Source organism: Chinchilla lanigera, unplaced genomic scaffold (genome assembly GCF_000276665.1).
Source record: "Chinchilla lanigera isolate Chin_1 unplaced genomic scaffold, ChiLan1.0 scaffold00011, whole genome shotgun sequence".
NCBI lineage: Eukaryota > Metazoa > Chordata > Mammalia > Rodentia > Chinchillidae > Chinchilla > Chinchilla lanigera.
Genome location: NW_004955412.1, coordinates 9,631,568 through 9,647,981, shown reverse-complemented (window position 1 = coordinate 9,647,981; position 16,414 = coordinate 9,631,568).

Here is a 16,414-nt window from a genome sequence, read left to right as displayed (position 1 = left end):
TACCACTTTGTTTGGAACTCTGTATTGTCTGTATTGTGCTTGTGATATGTTGTAAAATGTTGTATGTCTGTTAATGTTTCCCTCCTTTTATCCTTAAATAAAAAAAAAAAATAAAAAGGAAGTTAAAAAAACAAATGTAATTATACCAAACACAAAAGCTTCCACATGACGAAGAAGCAATTAACAAGGTGGAAGGACAACTCACAGAATAGGGGAAAATATTTGCAAACCACAATCTGATAAGCGGTTGATATCTAAAATATATAAGGAACTTATATGACTTAATTGCAAAACAGCTCCACTGAAAAATGCAATTTATTCAAAATTGTCCAAAACTGGAAAAAATGGACATAGGATATGAATAAACATTTCTCTATAGAGGATATACAAATGGCCAGTAGGTATGTAGAATATTGCTTAGCATCATAATTAGCAGGGAAATTCAAATCAAAACTAAAATTAAGTATCCTCTCCTACCTGTTAAAATGACTGTTATCAAAAAGACAAAAGATAAGTTTTGGTGAGGATATGGAGAAAAGGGATCCAAGTACACTGTTAGTGGGAGTGTAAATTGGTATAGCTCTTATGGAAAACAGTATGGAGATTTCTAAAAGAATTAGAACCTGGAGGCATGGTGCATGCCTGTACATCCCAGCATTCTTGGAGGCTGAAGCAAGAGAATCGCAAGTTCAAGCCTAGCTCAGGCAACTTAGTGGTTTAGCAAAATCTTATCTCAAAAAATAAAAATTGCAATAAAAGGACTGGAATATAGCTTAGTGTGAAGGCCCTGGGATTATTCCCTGGTAATGAAAAAAAATTAAAAATAGGAATACCATATGACCCAGTAATCTTAATGCTGGGTGCATATCCAATGGAAATGCAAGCACTATCTTGAAGAGATTACCTGCATTCCCATATTCATTACTGCATTCTTCACAATAGCCAAGATGTGAAATTCAACTAAGTGTCCATCAATGTGCAAATAATGATAATGTGGTTACACACAAATAAACACACACACACAATACAATACTATTAAGATTTAAAAAGAAGAAAATCCTGTCACTTGGGACAATATGGATGAGCCTAGAGGACATTATATTAAGTAAAATAAGACAGTCACCAAAACACCAATATCACATGATCTCACTCTACATGGAATCTAAGAAAGGTGGACTTAAAGAGTAGAATGGTGGTTGATACAGCTGGGTGGGCTGAAGAGTGACTGGAGATGGGTTAAAGGTACAAAATTTCAATGATATGGAAGGAATAGGTTTAAAATACCTATTGTGCAGTGTGGTGACTATAGTTAATAACTATTTTAAAATATATTACAATGTATATGGCTTTAAGTATAAGTAGAGAATTGTAGGGAGTGGCTGAAGCTTGGTCACATGTGGGGGCAGGGCAAGGCTGGAGTGCCTAAACCAATCAAGCTACCTAGCTCATGAGACAAATATGTTGCCTAAGATAATTCCAGTCATTAGTCACTAGGCAACCCTGTGTCATGTGATACTAACTTTGTCAAAAGTATAAATAAGTGCCCCTAGTGTTGCGGTTTAGTTCTTCCGTCATCAGGAAAGAGGGCTGCACCTGACCTCAGCTTTGTCTTTTATCTTATTATTTTCATCCCCTTGCTGTTTTTTCCTGGGACCACTGAGAGCTGTGTCAGTTGCAGCAGAGAATAGTTTTTGTGTTCTTGCCACAAAAACAAATATGTGAGGTAATGTATATATTAATAAACTTGATTTAGCTATTCTATAATACACATATTTCAAAACATCATGTTGTGTACCATATATTATTTTGTTAATTTAAAAGGATTTTAATTATATACAATATAAAATGGCACATAAATATGTATTTAACAATAGATAAAATTGGAGAACATTACGAAAAGTAACATAAGACAGGCACAGAAAGACAAATTGAACTCAGAAGCAAGCAGTAGAAAGAATGGTACAGTGAGAAACAGGAGGGTGTGGGAAATGGGACAATGTTGGTTGAATGTACAAGTTTTCAGTTAAGAAGGATAAGTAAGCTCAAACATTTTATGTACATTATGGTGACTATAGCTAATAATTCTATGAAGTATAATTGAAATTTTATAGTAAAGTTGATTTTAAATGTTCTTAACACATACACACACAACGTACACAGATGCTGCTATGCCAGGTTATGGATATATTAGCTGAGTTATAGCTTTGCGGTATGTGTCAAAATGTGTGGTACACCTTAAACATACATAATTTTTATTTGTCAATTATACCTGAACAAGCTGTGAAGAATAATGAAAATAAAAAATAACTTGTGTAGGGAGGCTTGCCATCCATTTTTTTGGAGGTAGATAAGATTGCACATTACATTTTTTACATGTATCCCAGTGGCATTAGATGGTTCTAATTATTAGTTAATGAAGCACTTCTATAGGGCTCTTTGGAATTTGGTTTTGGATGAAGGCAATTGCTTCTCTTCTGTTATCAGTTGTTAATAACCTAGCATTTGGATAGATCTGAATTTCTCCAGTGACTGATTTTGTTATGCATTGCAGATGTTAATCTTCTGTTCTTTGATGTGGTTAGTGATGCTTCACAAAATGAAAGCCAGCAAGAAAACCTACATGGGTATACTTATCAAGAAAGAACCAAAAAAATCATGTTTATCTGTAAAGAGCGGAACAAAACTCCCATTTTTCTACATTCATGAAGAAACTTGGCATTATTCCAACTTTCTCAGCATATTATTTATTTACCTTTAACTAATAAATTGTGTGGAAAAGTAACATCATCTACCAAAAATTGGGGTGGGGAGGAAATAGAAAAGGTAAATAAAATACTATTCAACAAAGCAACATAAAACATGGACTTATGTTATCTTTACCTGCCTTTGGATTGGAGGAATCCATCAGCTGGCCCTCCAGTCATCTGTTATTGCCATTTGAGCAAGCCTGACCAGTAGTAACACTGCAGCGGAAGAGGTGCCCGCAGCCAGGGTACTGCAGTTTGTTACTTGTCCTGGTGATAATTCCAGTTCCAGTTCCATTACTTTTGTTTCTTAGAAAGGGCTGGTCATCCTGATGCACAGCTGGTTACTATGATGCATATTGTAAGAACCAGTCCCCAATTGACAAGCTATTTTGCCTCTGTACTTCCTGCTTGCTTATCCCACATAAGCCCAAGACCACCAGAGATCTGGGCCTGATATTTTGGGAATGATCCCAATCAGTGCTTGTCAACATAAAATAAATCTGCCTCCAAATCCTGGGTGCTGTTCCGATGTTTCTGCTTGCCATTGCATCTGGTGTGTCAGCTGGGAAGACCAACTATTCTGATCACTTTGGTCACTGGTAATGGCCTTCGTGGATGGGGCAAAGATTTCTCCATGTCCTGATGGAAAGGCATGCCCTTGAGATTTCTCACATCTCCTGGGAGATCTGGAGGAGGATTCCTGGCTCCCCACTCAAGCAGCTCACATCGGACCCCAAAGGGAGGAGGGTGCAGTCTCTCTGTCTGTCTGCCTGCTTGATTCCAGTAAGACCCCCCAGGAGCACCCTAGTTGGTCTGTCTATCAGTCCTGCTCAGCTGAAGCAGAAGGAGAGTTGATCAACTCTTGTTAGTTGGGACCACCCCCAAGGGAAAGGGGTTGGAATGTTTAACCTCTGAGTGCCTGTTGAATGAATGTGTGGGTGAATGGAACAGACAGTGTAAGCAGTAGGCTGCTCCATCTGTGCCCCAACACTGGGAAGCACTTGTTGTGGTGGCTGATTGGGCCCTCACCTGTGGATCCACAGTGATCAACAAATGGTGTACTGGAGGCCTCACACCATCCGTAGCTAAGTTGTGCCTATGTCCCTGAGAGGGGTGCAGCCAGGTGGGCATCTGAATTTTCTCTCTCTGAGGGGCACCCACCATTTGTGTGTCATGCCGTCATTCAAGGGTATACAACATACGCAGAGGAAATCAGAGATGGGAACTAATTAGTCAAAACCACAGTCCCTGACTGCAGGAAAAAAGGACATTCATGGAGTTAAGATAAGATCAAACCACTCCCTGCATCTTAAAGAAAAAAAGAAGAGGCCATACTTCTTGAGCCTTCCACCTTGACATCCTTGTTGGCTGCTTCAGTGGCTGCCAACACCTCTAGCTTCACTCCTCTCTCCCAGCTCCTCTACTTCCATCCGGTTCTGGCTAGCCATTGCCTGCTTTCAGCCACAGCAGCCCTCCCTCTGGAGCCTTCTGTTGCCTCTCCTGATCAGATGGCATCATCTAACGCCCACACAAGGTGACGGTCAGCAGTTCCTTCTGAGGTATACACTTCGACTGAGGAGAAATTTGACTGTTGGCCCTGATGAATAGGTTGCCATGGCCTTTAAACAAAGCAACCCAGTCAAGCACTCTTCAAAGACTTCAAAAAGGGGGCAAAGAGCCCTTCCACCATTGTTACCCAGAAACCCGATCAAAGAAATGCACCTGATGTCCATAAAAAAAAAATCCAGTCTGATAGATGACTGTACCCTCTGGCTATGAGGTATAAGGGCTATAGACACAAAAAAATCAATGCCCCCTCCATCTGCAAGACACAAAGAAACCTGACTATCCAGGCTCACCTCAACCTGAACCTCTCCTCACCCTGTTGGGCCTGGATGGATACAACAGACCAAGCTGTATCAAACTGACCCCCCTGAGAGCCTGCAGTCATTGCAAAAGTCTGGGAAAACCTGTGACTTTCCTGGTAGACAATGGAACAGAACTCTCTGCCTTCAGATGTTTCATCAGTCAAAAAGATACCATTACCAGGGCAACTGGGACTCTTACCTCTTGCCTCATCTGTCAGGCACAAACTTGCTCTTGGGAAGACATCTCACCAAATTCCTGTATAAGCCATTCCCCGACCTCTTTTGGAAAGAAATCTCTTCAAGTTAGAAGTGACCATCTCCTTTGCACCAAGCCAGTCTGCCTCCCTATTGTTTAACTCTGCACTTTCAACTTTGACTGTTCCCTGAGACAAATACGATGCCTGCATCAGCCTGAGACAGATAATCACAGTCCTGAAGTTCTCAAAACTCTCCTCCTATAGGTATGAGCCAAAGACTCACCTCCAGGTCATCAACAATCCTGCCTCACTGAGACCACCACTGCTGTCAGATCTCATGGGAAGCACAAACGGACATCCAACTACACATCAGTTCTGGATCCTGGTACACTATTAATCACTCCTCTCCTCCTGATAAAAGAAAACCCAGTGGGATTACTGGTCAGTACAGAATCTTTGTGCCATCTCTTTTTGAACTGTTTCCTCCAGATGCCAGCTGGTTCACATGTCTAGCTTTAAAGGATGCATTCCTCTGCTTGTGGGTGGCTCCCACTATCCAGCCCCTCTTGCCTTCAACTGGGAAGATCCTGGGACAAGGCACAACTCACTTGGACTCAATTACCACAAGGGTTTGGGAACTCTTTCAGTATTTTAGGCAGGCTTTAGCAACAGATTTAGCTTCTCTGAAACAGCCTGTTTCTCTGTCCCTTCCAGAACCACAATTCTATCATGGTCCCCTGGGCCCTGAGATTGAGCCATCAACCACTTTTGAAACTCCATCCTGGGGCAACCCTCATGTGCATCAAACAGCATCCCATGCCACAAGAGACTCAGCTAGAAATTCAACCACATATCCAGAGGTTTCAAAACCACAAAATGTTTATAGACTATCAAACTGCTGAAATATACCTCTTCTGCTTGTAAAGCCCGTTCGAGATCTCCAAGCTGCCAGTGCCACCATGGTTACCCTCCATATACATTGCTTTAGTCTTCTGTCACCTACAGCCTGCTGATACAGCTGCTCAGACCTAAAGAATGCCTTCTTCTGCCTTCAACTGGCCCCCATCAGCTAGCCTCTCTTTGCCTTAAAATGGAAAGACCCCAGTTCTAGACTCAAAAGTCAACTGACCTGGACTCAACCTCCTAGAGGTTCAAAACTTATTTACTCTCTGTGGAGAAGATCACTGCACTTCTAATTAATGACACACAAGTTGCCTGCTGCAAAAGCACAAAAGCTCTGCTGCAATATCTGACAGAAACTGATTGCAAGAAAAAACCACAAATTTCTTGGAGTTGATGGCTTCTATAGAATCTGGATCCTTGAGTTCACAAAAACAAGGATGCTTACTCAGGCTGTCAGCCCTTTGGAGCACCCAGGGGCCCACCTGTGCAAACACTTGGATCCAGTCACTGAGAGCTGCCTCCCTCCTTTGCCTTCATGCTCTAACAGCCATTGTCCTTCTGATCAAGAAAGCTGACAAGCTCACCTTGGGCTGAGACCTAACTGCTCATGTGCCACATGCTCTACTGGACCTCCTAAATAATTATGGACCACTCAGTCCTGCCATGTACCTGCTCATTAAGATGGACCCACCAGAGAGTGATTGAAAAATAATCCACTCCCTGCCCCCCCTGGACTGATGCTAGTACACCCTGTTTATGGATGTAAGTAGCTCAGTTAGGAATGGAGCTTGACAGGTTAGATATGCTGTAGTCAACATGAACAAAGTTATTTTGGCCAAGACTCTCCTGCTACTGCTTCCTGCTGCTGTTTGGAAACCTGCCACCAACAATACCAGACCTGCACTCCTAAGTCCCCTCTAGGGATCCAGTTGACTGAAACATCAGCCCCAGCAGAAAAATTTTACTTGATACTCCCAGAAGATTGGAGCCAGATCTGCCCTCACTATTCATTCTGCAAGCTCTAGCTGCAGCACTAGCACCTATTCCACCTGCAGCCAGCTTGAGCTTGAGCCTCTGTATCACTGACCCTGACCTCCACCTGCAGATATCTGTTGGTGCTTATACGTACCTACTCAGGCTAGCCAGAGGCATTCCCTACCTGAGCTGAAAGAGCAATGAAAGTTTGTAGGGTTCTGCTGTAGAAAAAATAATCCCTAGATATGGCCTACCCTTGACTATTGACAGTAACAACAGGCCAGCATTTGTAACACAGATAACTCAAAACTGGCAGAACTAAACAATATATAGGCCACAATGCTAAAAAGTTAGAGAAATAAAACATAACCCTCCAGGAACAGCTTGTAACCAGTTCCATAAAGTTTAGCTATGAGTACAGCTATTCCTGCAGGTCCTCCTGCACACACATATACCTCAGGTGCATAGTAACTACCTCTACAAGTTTACCTGGACCAGACAGCTCACCCTGGAGAGACAACATACTCAAAGGCCTGCTCTTGTCACTCCAGATGCTGACCAGTCCACACATGGCTGAAGCCTGAAGACACCATTCACAGGATTGCTCCATACCTCAATAAATTATTCCCTTTGGCCTTTTCAGGCTGCTTACCCTAGGTCTTGCTTCTCCACCCTTCTACTAGCTGTGGTTTTTGCCTTAGCCCTATGGACAATTCGTCAAGCACTTGACCAAGATTTGATGAGTATCCAAGGCACAATGGACACTCTCCTAGATCAGATTAACTCCTTCACTTCCCTGTTAGAGTCAACTTAGGGAGAAACCACAAGCTCCTCATGGTGGGAATTTTCAGTCTTGGGGACCTTGGCTAGGGCCCATCCTAGGACCACTGACTGCTCCAATGTTATTGCTTCTAGTTGGGCCTTGTCTCAGAAGATCACATGTAACATGCCCAGCAAAGATTTGCCAAGGAAACTAAAAGAGCGGGGGAATTAGCAGAATATCCCCCAGCCAGTTTGTTAGTTTCCCAGGTAAGAGCTCTGGTTACAGTTCCTGTTACTTTTGTTACTTAGAAATAGCTGATCACCATGATGCATAGCTAGTCACTATGATGCATATTATAAGAACCAATCCCCAATTGACAAGCCGTTCTGCCTCTGTACTTCCTGCTTGCTTATCTCATATAAGCCCTAGACCACCACAGATCAGGGCCTGATATTTTGGGAATGATCCTGATCAGTGCTTGTTGATGTAAAATAGAATCTGCCTCCAAATCCTGGGTGCTGTTTCAGTGTTTCTGCTTGCTGTTGCAAAGTTACACAACAAACATTAGCCAGAGTGGCTGGTTTGCTATTAAACTTTTGAGAACAGAGAACTGGCACAATTATTTGAGCTGCGAGGTGTTACTCTGAATTGCGGGGCTACTGCTTGTTGGTTTAGGCTTCAGGAGATTAGGTTGGACTTTATAGATAACATCTTGACTTTTGTTAGAGAGGTTCTCTTCCTATGTCTGTTTTAGATATTGATATTTTAAAAAATATTTGATTTGAAGGAAACAAGTTTCTGCTCCTAAAAGTTATACACCGCACTGCTTAGGAATGACCATGTATTTATTAAGCTTTTTATTTTTTATTAGTGCATGTTTGCTGTATGTAATGATTACATTCCTTGTGTACAGTTGGCACATGTATGTAACTCATCTGACTTCTTTTTCTCATCCCTTTTCTCTTCCTTTTCTCCTCCCATTGCATCTCTTCATCCCCTTCCCATTTTAGAAAGATCTCCTTACTTCCTATTATCCATCTCCCTACTTCCTATTATCTATCTTTTATTTTTAATCCTTTATTTATATTTTTGGCTTCTCATGTAAGAGAAATCACGTGATGTTTAAATTTCTGTGGCAGATTTATTTCATTTAACATTATATTTAACATTTATTTCATTTAACATTTATTTCATTTAACAAGGTATATCCATTTTCTTTCCTTTTTTTTTTTTTGATACAAGATTTCACTATGTAGCCCAGGCTGGCCTCAAACTCACTCCACCTCCCGAGTGCTAGGCTTACAGGTGTGTACCACCATGCATGCCTGGTACATCCATTTTCTTACAAATGACCTAGATTTACTTTTCTTTATGACAGAGTAGTACTGTATTATGTGTAAATATGATGTTTTCTTTATGCATTCATCTGGTGATAGACATACAAACTTCTTCCAAGATTTAGCTATTATGAATTGTGCTGCTATAAATATGGGTATACATGTAATCCTGTAATATGATGTCTTTAACTTTTTTGGGATGATATCTAGAAGGGGAATAGCTGGATTAAATGAAATTTCTAGATTAAGTTTTTTTGTGACATTTCCATACTGATTTCATTTCCATAGTGGTTGTACTGGTTTACATTCCCACCAACAAGGTAGAAGATTTCCCTTTTTCCTGTGGTCTTGCTAGCATTTGTTATTATTTGATGACAGCCATTCTTGGTGAAGCCATTCTTTCTGAAGTAAGATGGAATCTCAGCACTACATTTTCAAATTCCAAGAAGGAGCTCATTATTTTAAGGTAACTTCAACTTATTCTTCTGAGAACAGAATACTTCTGTAAGCTTGGTGATAATTGCTAGGTTTTCTTGTAAAAGTCCATTATATTTTAAGTCAGCCTAAAAGAGGGCATGTATACAGGCACAACTAAGCAATCACAAACATCATTGGCTCACTTCTCTTCCCTCATCCTCTTTTTTGTCTGCCGTTCCATGTCTTCTGCTTTCTGGAGGAATAGACTTACCTCCTTTTAGTCTACATGCAGACTCCTGCCAAAAGTTCACTCCTTCAGTGGACTTCTTCTTGTGACTGATAGAGATTTTTTCTATTTTTAACCTGTTATGGAATAGATAGTATGTATTTATAACAAGTAGTATATTATTTTATTATTAATCAATATCTCTACCCAAACAATAGAGAGTGGAATGGATCTCAGAGAGAGAGGAAGTAGTCACTACTAAGCACTACTCAGTTCTAGGCAGTGTGTTAGAGTGCGTCTGGACATTTTTGTATGTATTGGTTAAATTTGTTGCCTTTGAGTTAGACTTTTTTGGGTTTAAAGCCTAGCTCCTTTGCATAGTAGCTATGTTAGCTTGGAAAAATTCTGTATGCTTCAGATATTATTTTATATGTAAACTGGAGCTCATAACCTTATTTGGTCAATGTGAAGATTAATTCAGACTATCCCTGTGAGGGACTTAAGGGTACCTGATGCATTGTAAGCACTCAAAACATGTTAAATATTACTGTTTGTCCAAGGGGTGACCCTATGAGTAGACACTCTGTCTTATAGGTGAGAAAAACTGAGCTGATTGTTTAAAAAAAATTGCCCAAACCTGCATTCATCTGTGTGAAAGTCAGCACTGGCAAAGATGTCTTTGTCCAGATCCTGACCTCTTCTAGCTACAGCATTTGGCTTGAAGTTTGTGTAGAATTACTCTACCATAGCACCGGTCACATTCCCTTTGCACTTCCTACAATATCTTAGTGATGGCCAATTGGAAAGATCAACAAATATGTGTCAATTAAATGAGGTCATGATGCTCCCAGCAGTTACTAGTAAGCATCCATGATGGGAAAGGCCACACAAGTGCAATGGATTTGCAATGCTGCACAGCCTCTTACAGTTGTGAGGAGTGTAACGGGAAAGCTCAGACGTGTAGGGTGAGACCAGAGGTAACGAATATTGAACTATCAATCGATGGGAGATCAGTGGTTTTCAAATATTTTTAAAGTATGAATTTTTTTTGTCAGATTAAATCTTCCCTTGAGTTCAGTCAATAATAAGTATGCTAAGCTGCAGTTCTGTTTTGGCTTTTGTCATCCCCTCAGGCTCCTGTGGCACCTTTTTAGAACTTTAGGTGATTTTATATGATTCTGTGCTCTAATTTTTACTGTGAAGTAAACAAGCTAAAGAGGCAAGTGAATGGCTGAAGATCACAAATCTAAAACTTGAGGACTGGATTCATTTCACCTTGCCTCGGGGAGATACCTGGTCACCTCTTCTGCTTTTCCTCATCTAAATTTTTATGATTGTTTCTGCCAATTGGCATAGTAAAGAACAGAAAGTTACCTCCCTTGTATCCCAAATAAGAAAATATAAATGCAACCACCTACATGTGTCAGAAGTCAAAAGCTTTGAATTGTTTGGAGGCAGTGAATTACCAATGCAAAAGTTTTCCAAGGAGATCAAGTTTTAAAATTCTTTAACTTAAATAATAATATGCAAAGAAAGGAATAAGATAAATACTTGAATTTATTTTAAATGACAATCATTTTCAAGGTTTTTAAGCTTGAGGTGGTAGGACTAAAATGGAAAGCAACTAAACTTATAAAGTTTCAGCAATCCAGTTCTGAGAACTGCACTTCACATCAATCAGCTCCCCTCATATCTTTCTTGTAGATGTGAGAATGGACAATGTTTTAAGGGGAAACAATATACGGAACAAAATTTGAAGGTGCATAATCCTAGCAACACCACAGAAATAATATGACAAATTGGAACTTAATTCCATCAGGACATGATTGATTTTGCCTCCTACCAGGTTGGAATGAGATTTCACATAAATGCATAAAACCTAAATGGTGTATATTCAGCAAACACATTAAAAATATCTTCAAGAAGCCTCACACTTGGGATTTAAAGATGAATAAATCATGACTAGTCCCTGCAATCTCAGAGCTCAGTCTCAATTATCAGAGCCCAGTGTCTAATCTTCAAATTTTGCACATTGGAAATTAGCTGACTTTGTGGAGGTGGGTACAGGCTTTGAGGAGACTGTAAACTTGTGCAGAGCCAGTGGAGGACGATGTGGAAATGTAAGTGGGAAGAGGATGGGATCTTTATTCAGAGGATGAAGCTAATTCCTTACGGATTGTTCAACTTTGGATAATATGCCTAGCTTTTCTGGACCTTATGTTTCTTGATTATAAAATGGAATTAAATTAATACTTGTGCTCATGTTACTACAGAGCATAATGAGATTATAGATAGGAAAGTGTCTTATAAACAATTTTAATCCAGACATCAGTTGGAACCTTTCTACCTTGCTTTTCAATGGTTCCTTTAAGTGCTCCTCTGAGCTGCAGCCTTGGCCCAGATGTGTAATGAAACATCTTTGTGAATTTCTTCCCAAAGAATTTACCAGCATGAAGCATTTCATGTGGACATAGGCAGAGGTCAAATCATGTCCAACTCAGCCTCCCACTATTTTACTGCTTTCCTCTATCTCTCTCTCCTGGATTTCTTCCAGAAGCTCGGCTTCTTTGACATTACACAGAATAGCTTTTCTCATCTCGGGAATCCTTGGTACCAAGCAATCAATAAGGCCCTAGGGATTCAGCTTCCTTTCCAAACGCTTTTCAAAGTGTTTTACAACAACATACCTTTCTTCCTCAGATAAATTTAGCTTGTAAACTAAAGTCTTAAAGCACATCTTACCTTCCTGTTTTATGGTGTTATACATTTTTATTATGTAAATACATAATGTAACATTTACTATCTTAATCTTTTCTAAGTGCATAGCTGAGTAGCGTTGAGCATATTCATATTGCTATGAACCATCTCAAGAACTTTTTTATCTTATCAAACTGAAACTCTGTAAGCCATTAAATCACAACTTCCCTTCTTCCCCTTTCGTTACAATTGTCTTCAAGATATTTCAGTATAAGAGCAGTACTTGGGATTCCTACTTGAGTAAAGGTGGTGTGCCTGAGCAGGTCATGTTAAAAGAGTTTGAAGAAAATGGAAACAGTGATCATGTAACAATTTAAAGACTGAATGAGTGAATAATACAGGAAGCATGCCATTATTCTCTTTGATCAATGCAGGCCCCAAGAAGAAATGTGAATGAGGTCAAGTGTGCTCTTCAACAGAAGTAATTCTGGAATACATAGATGAAATTGGAATCAAATTTCCATGGCATATCCAATTTACAAGTGAATGATGACCAATTTTGCTATTCCCAAGTCAGTCTTTTTTTAAGCATTAAATGACCTCTTATAGAAATCAAATGATCCCAGGATTTTTAGAAAAGAATTTTTTTTTGAGTTGTGAGAGACAGAAATTCATCTCAAAGAGAAGTATCTAAAACAGAGAGTGTAAGCATTTTGGGAAGACTTTTCCCTTGTGATGATTAAGATGTCGCCGGGTAGCTCTATGCTTTATATCATCCAATGGCTTATAATTGTTAAAAGAGAGAAATTCTCTCTCAGGTATCTACCAGTATTCAAGAAGTGATTGCCATTGGTTAAACTTGGGTCAGGAATCTGTCCCTTGGCCAATTACTGTCTCCAGGGTCACAGGTATTTTGATTGGCCATCCTGTATCACGTCTTTGGTTCTGGTGGGGGAGGCAGGACTATGCCGTGCGATTAACAGTTTTATTAGATAAAGATAAGGCAGTTACTACAATGAAAAGGGTTGAAAGGAGGGAAGAAATGATGACTCTTAGGCAGCAACAAACATACCTGCAGGGCTTTTCTTATTCTCAGTGCTGCTGGAGAAGATGCACAGTGAGTGGTGCAAATCCTTAGAAATTATATTCAACGGCCAGTATACTGATGTAACCCCCAATTTGTTTTGTGGAGCTCACCAGCCCTGTTCTTAATTATTTTCCTTTCACACAATGAGTTCTTAAAAGATCATTATTTTAAAGGATGATGATGATGATTATCATCACTATTACTATTTAAAAATTTAAGTTTTCATTTCAAACACATCCATGACAAAATTCCTTTGAGGTGGGAAGTTCTGATTTCATGGCATCCCTCAAAGGAAATTTTAGTACCTAGAATTGTCTCTTTAGTCACTTATAGATTGGAAAAGAGTGCCTTTGATCTGTGGCTCTAGACACATCCTGAAATACTTTCCGAAATATCCTCTAAGTAAGTTTAAATCCTCCTTGCCGGGCCCAGTGTGACTCTGAGCTTCAGCAATCATTATCCCTCGAATATTCCAGCAGCTTGGCTGGTGGGAGCTTCAGATGTGTTAAATTAGCTTCAACAACCTTGGCTTGTTGACCATGCTTCAGGTTTTCAGGTCTGACTCTTACAGCTAAATTCAGCTCTACAGTTTCCTCTGTTCCAGCAGAGCCATTAAAAATTCAGGAGTAGTTACCTGAGGGACCAATTAATCCAATTTGGAGCTTCAGCCCACTCAGGCTATTTGCATGCTATTTCATCTGAGGTAGAATGGTTCTGAGCTTCTTCTAGGTGCCTAGACACAAATCTGGGAAAAGTCAGGCTTTGGTATAAAGGATGGCAGGATACTATGCATATTTGCCGTGGTGAAGAGAAAGATATATATTTACTGAGTATAATTGGGCACAGTCATAACTATACATGTACACAGATTTTCACTGAGACATTTTATTTAGCAGTAAAATCTTGTGGTTTTTTTTGTTTTTTTTTTTCTTTTTCTGGTACTGGGAATAGAACTCACGACCTTGTGCTTGCCAGGCAGGCACTGTGCCACAAGCTAAATCCCCAGCCCTTTAACAGTAAAATCTTGGAAAGAATTCTTATTTCCAGTGATAGAAGATTGTCTCAATAAATCATAGTAGTATTCATCCAACAAAATCATTAAAATAAATAAGAGAATTAAAAATAAGAAAGCAGATATGAATTTAAGTATATATTTATCAATAGAAAGAAATGATTGAGTTAGCATAAGTCATTACTAAGGTGACATGTATAGTACAATTTCATTTTTATGAAAGTAAATGAGTTCATTTATGTATATTTTTAGAGGTTAGAGGTGGGAATTTGGTATTTATATAATGTATTATAGTTAGCGATTCAAGGATGCCAAAATTCTTCCATGCTGATCATATGTCTTTCTCATGGTGTGGCCAACCAAGCAAGTGATGCTCAAAGAACAAAACGATGTGATGTATTTACTAATAACTAGATAAAGTTCTACTTCATCCTATGAGCTCCCTGTAAAACACAGGAGAACATGGTTAAATCTAGAGATCTGTAAGTGAGGCCTTGTGGATCTAGGACGGCTAAGCATGTCAAACTTCCCCTGACCTAACTTACCTATTTAGTTACAGATACAGGATTTATAGGACACACACTCTTTTGTAGCCACCGGTTTTCTTGTATTAGGGTCACAGAAAGAAATGAGTGAAAAGGGAGAACTTGGAGTCTTTACTTCAAGGCACAATAACTTGGCTCACTGGTTGAATGTGGCCCAGAAGCTATTCCGATCTCCGGCCAATCAGATGACAAACTATCTCTTCCTAGGAGATGTCTGAGTGGGACTATGTGTGCACATAGTAAAAAGATGGCAGAAGGGTAGATGCATTTTATCAGAACGTGCATGTCTAGAAGAAAGTCTGAAGACATTCATCTCCAAAGGTGGTGGGATTCCAGCTATTTGCGAATTTTATTAAATTATTATCTGTATATTCGTTAAAAATTTTTATTAGTACATGTTTGTGATTCACAACAAACGCATTCCCCATTCATCGTGGGGAACTGGTGCATTCACATGTTGCATCCTGATCCTTTTTTACTTTCCTTTTTCCTCCCCTCTCTTTTGCGTTCTCTCGTCTTCAGGTCCCCTTATGATCTCCACAAAGTCCGTCTCTCTATTTGCTATCATTTCTCTCTTATTTTGCTTTAAGTAATTACTTGTACTGTGGGTTTCTCATACCACAGATATTTAACCCTCTGTGAGACTGTCATGCTTTCTGAGGGTCTTCAGTGAACATGGATTTCTTGTGTGATTGAAGCAAATTGAGCTTCAATGTTAAGACCAATTTTTATGCTCTAATCAGCAGAACTTGCCTCCAATTACGTAAGGACAATTTGAATAAACACACTTTTCTATTCAACCTGATGCTGCTCATTACCAGCCCATTAACCAGGTAAGGTTTAAGTGAGTTCTTATTAGCTCTGATCAGAACCTTCTGATCGCAGCTTTCACTGAATGACTATAATGTTGATTGCTCTGATGTGGCTGAGGTATGAAGACATATATAGAAAATTATAACTTCTTTGGAAGTGTCAGGAAAGGCCAAGGGACAAAAGCAAATCAATAATAATGATGCTTTGAACCAGGGCTTGCTATGTACCATCTTACCACATAAAAGCTTACCACATTTTGTTCCTACCACTCTGCTATGTAGAAACTATTATAACAATTATTTTTCAGGGAAAAAAAATCTAGAGATTAAATAATCTGCCTCAAATCACTCAACTCACAGTTGGCAGAGCAGGAATTCAAGTCTGTGCTCTGTGTCTAAGGGTCAGACACTCCGCATCTTGGAGGACCCTGTAAGAGGGCACCACCTTACATGGCCAGCTCCTGCTTGCTATTCAGGTTACTATGTTCTCTCTGACTCAGCCAACGAGGTTACCTTCAGACTTTTATAGGTAAGTAGATGCAACTTGAGACCATACTCATGAGTGAAATAAATCCAACTTGCGTGTGTAAACATCATGTTGTCTCCCTGGTGGGAGAAACTGAAAGAGTAAAAGAGGTCCAAAATGCACAATAGATGTTGTGAAATGGGAAGAAATTGTTCCAAAGGAAAAGGGAACTAGGATGGGGGAAACAGGTAAGGAAGGAAAGGAAAAGAAAAAAAAAAACCAAGATAATTATACTACTAGTTTCTCTTAGTTCATTGAAAAGAAGGATTTGTGCTAATTCATTTGGATAATTTTTTCATGCC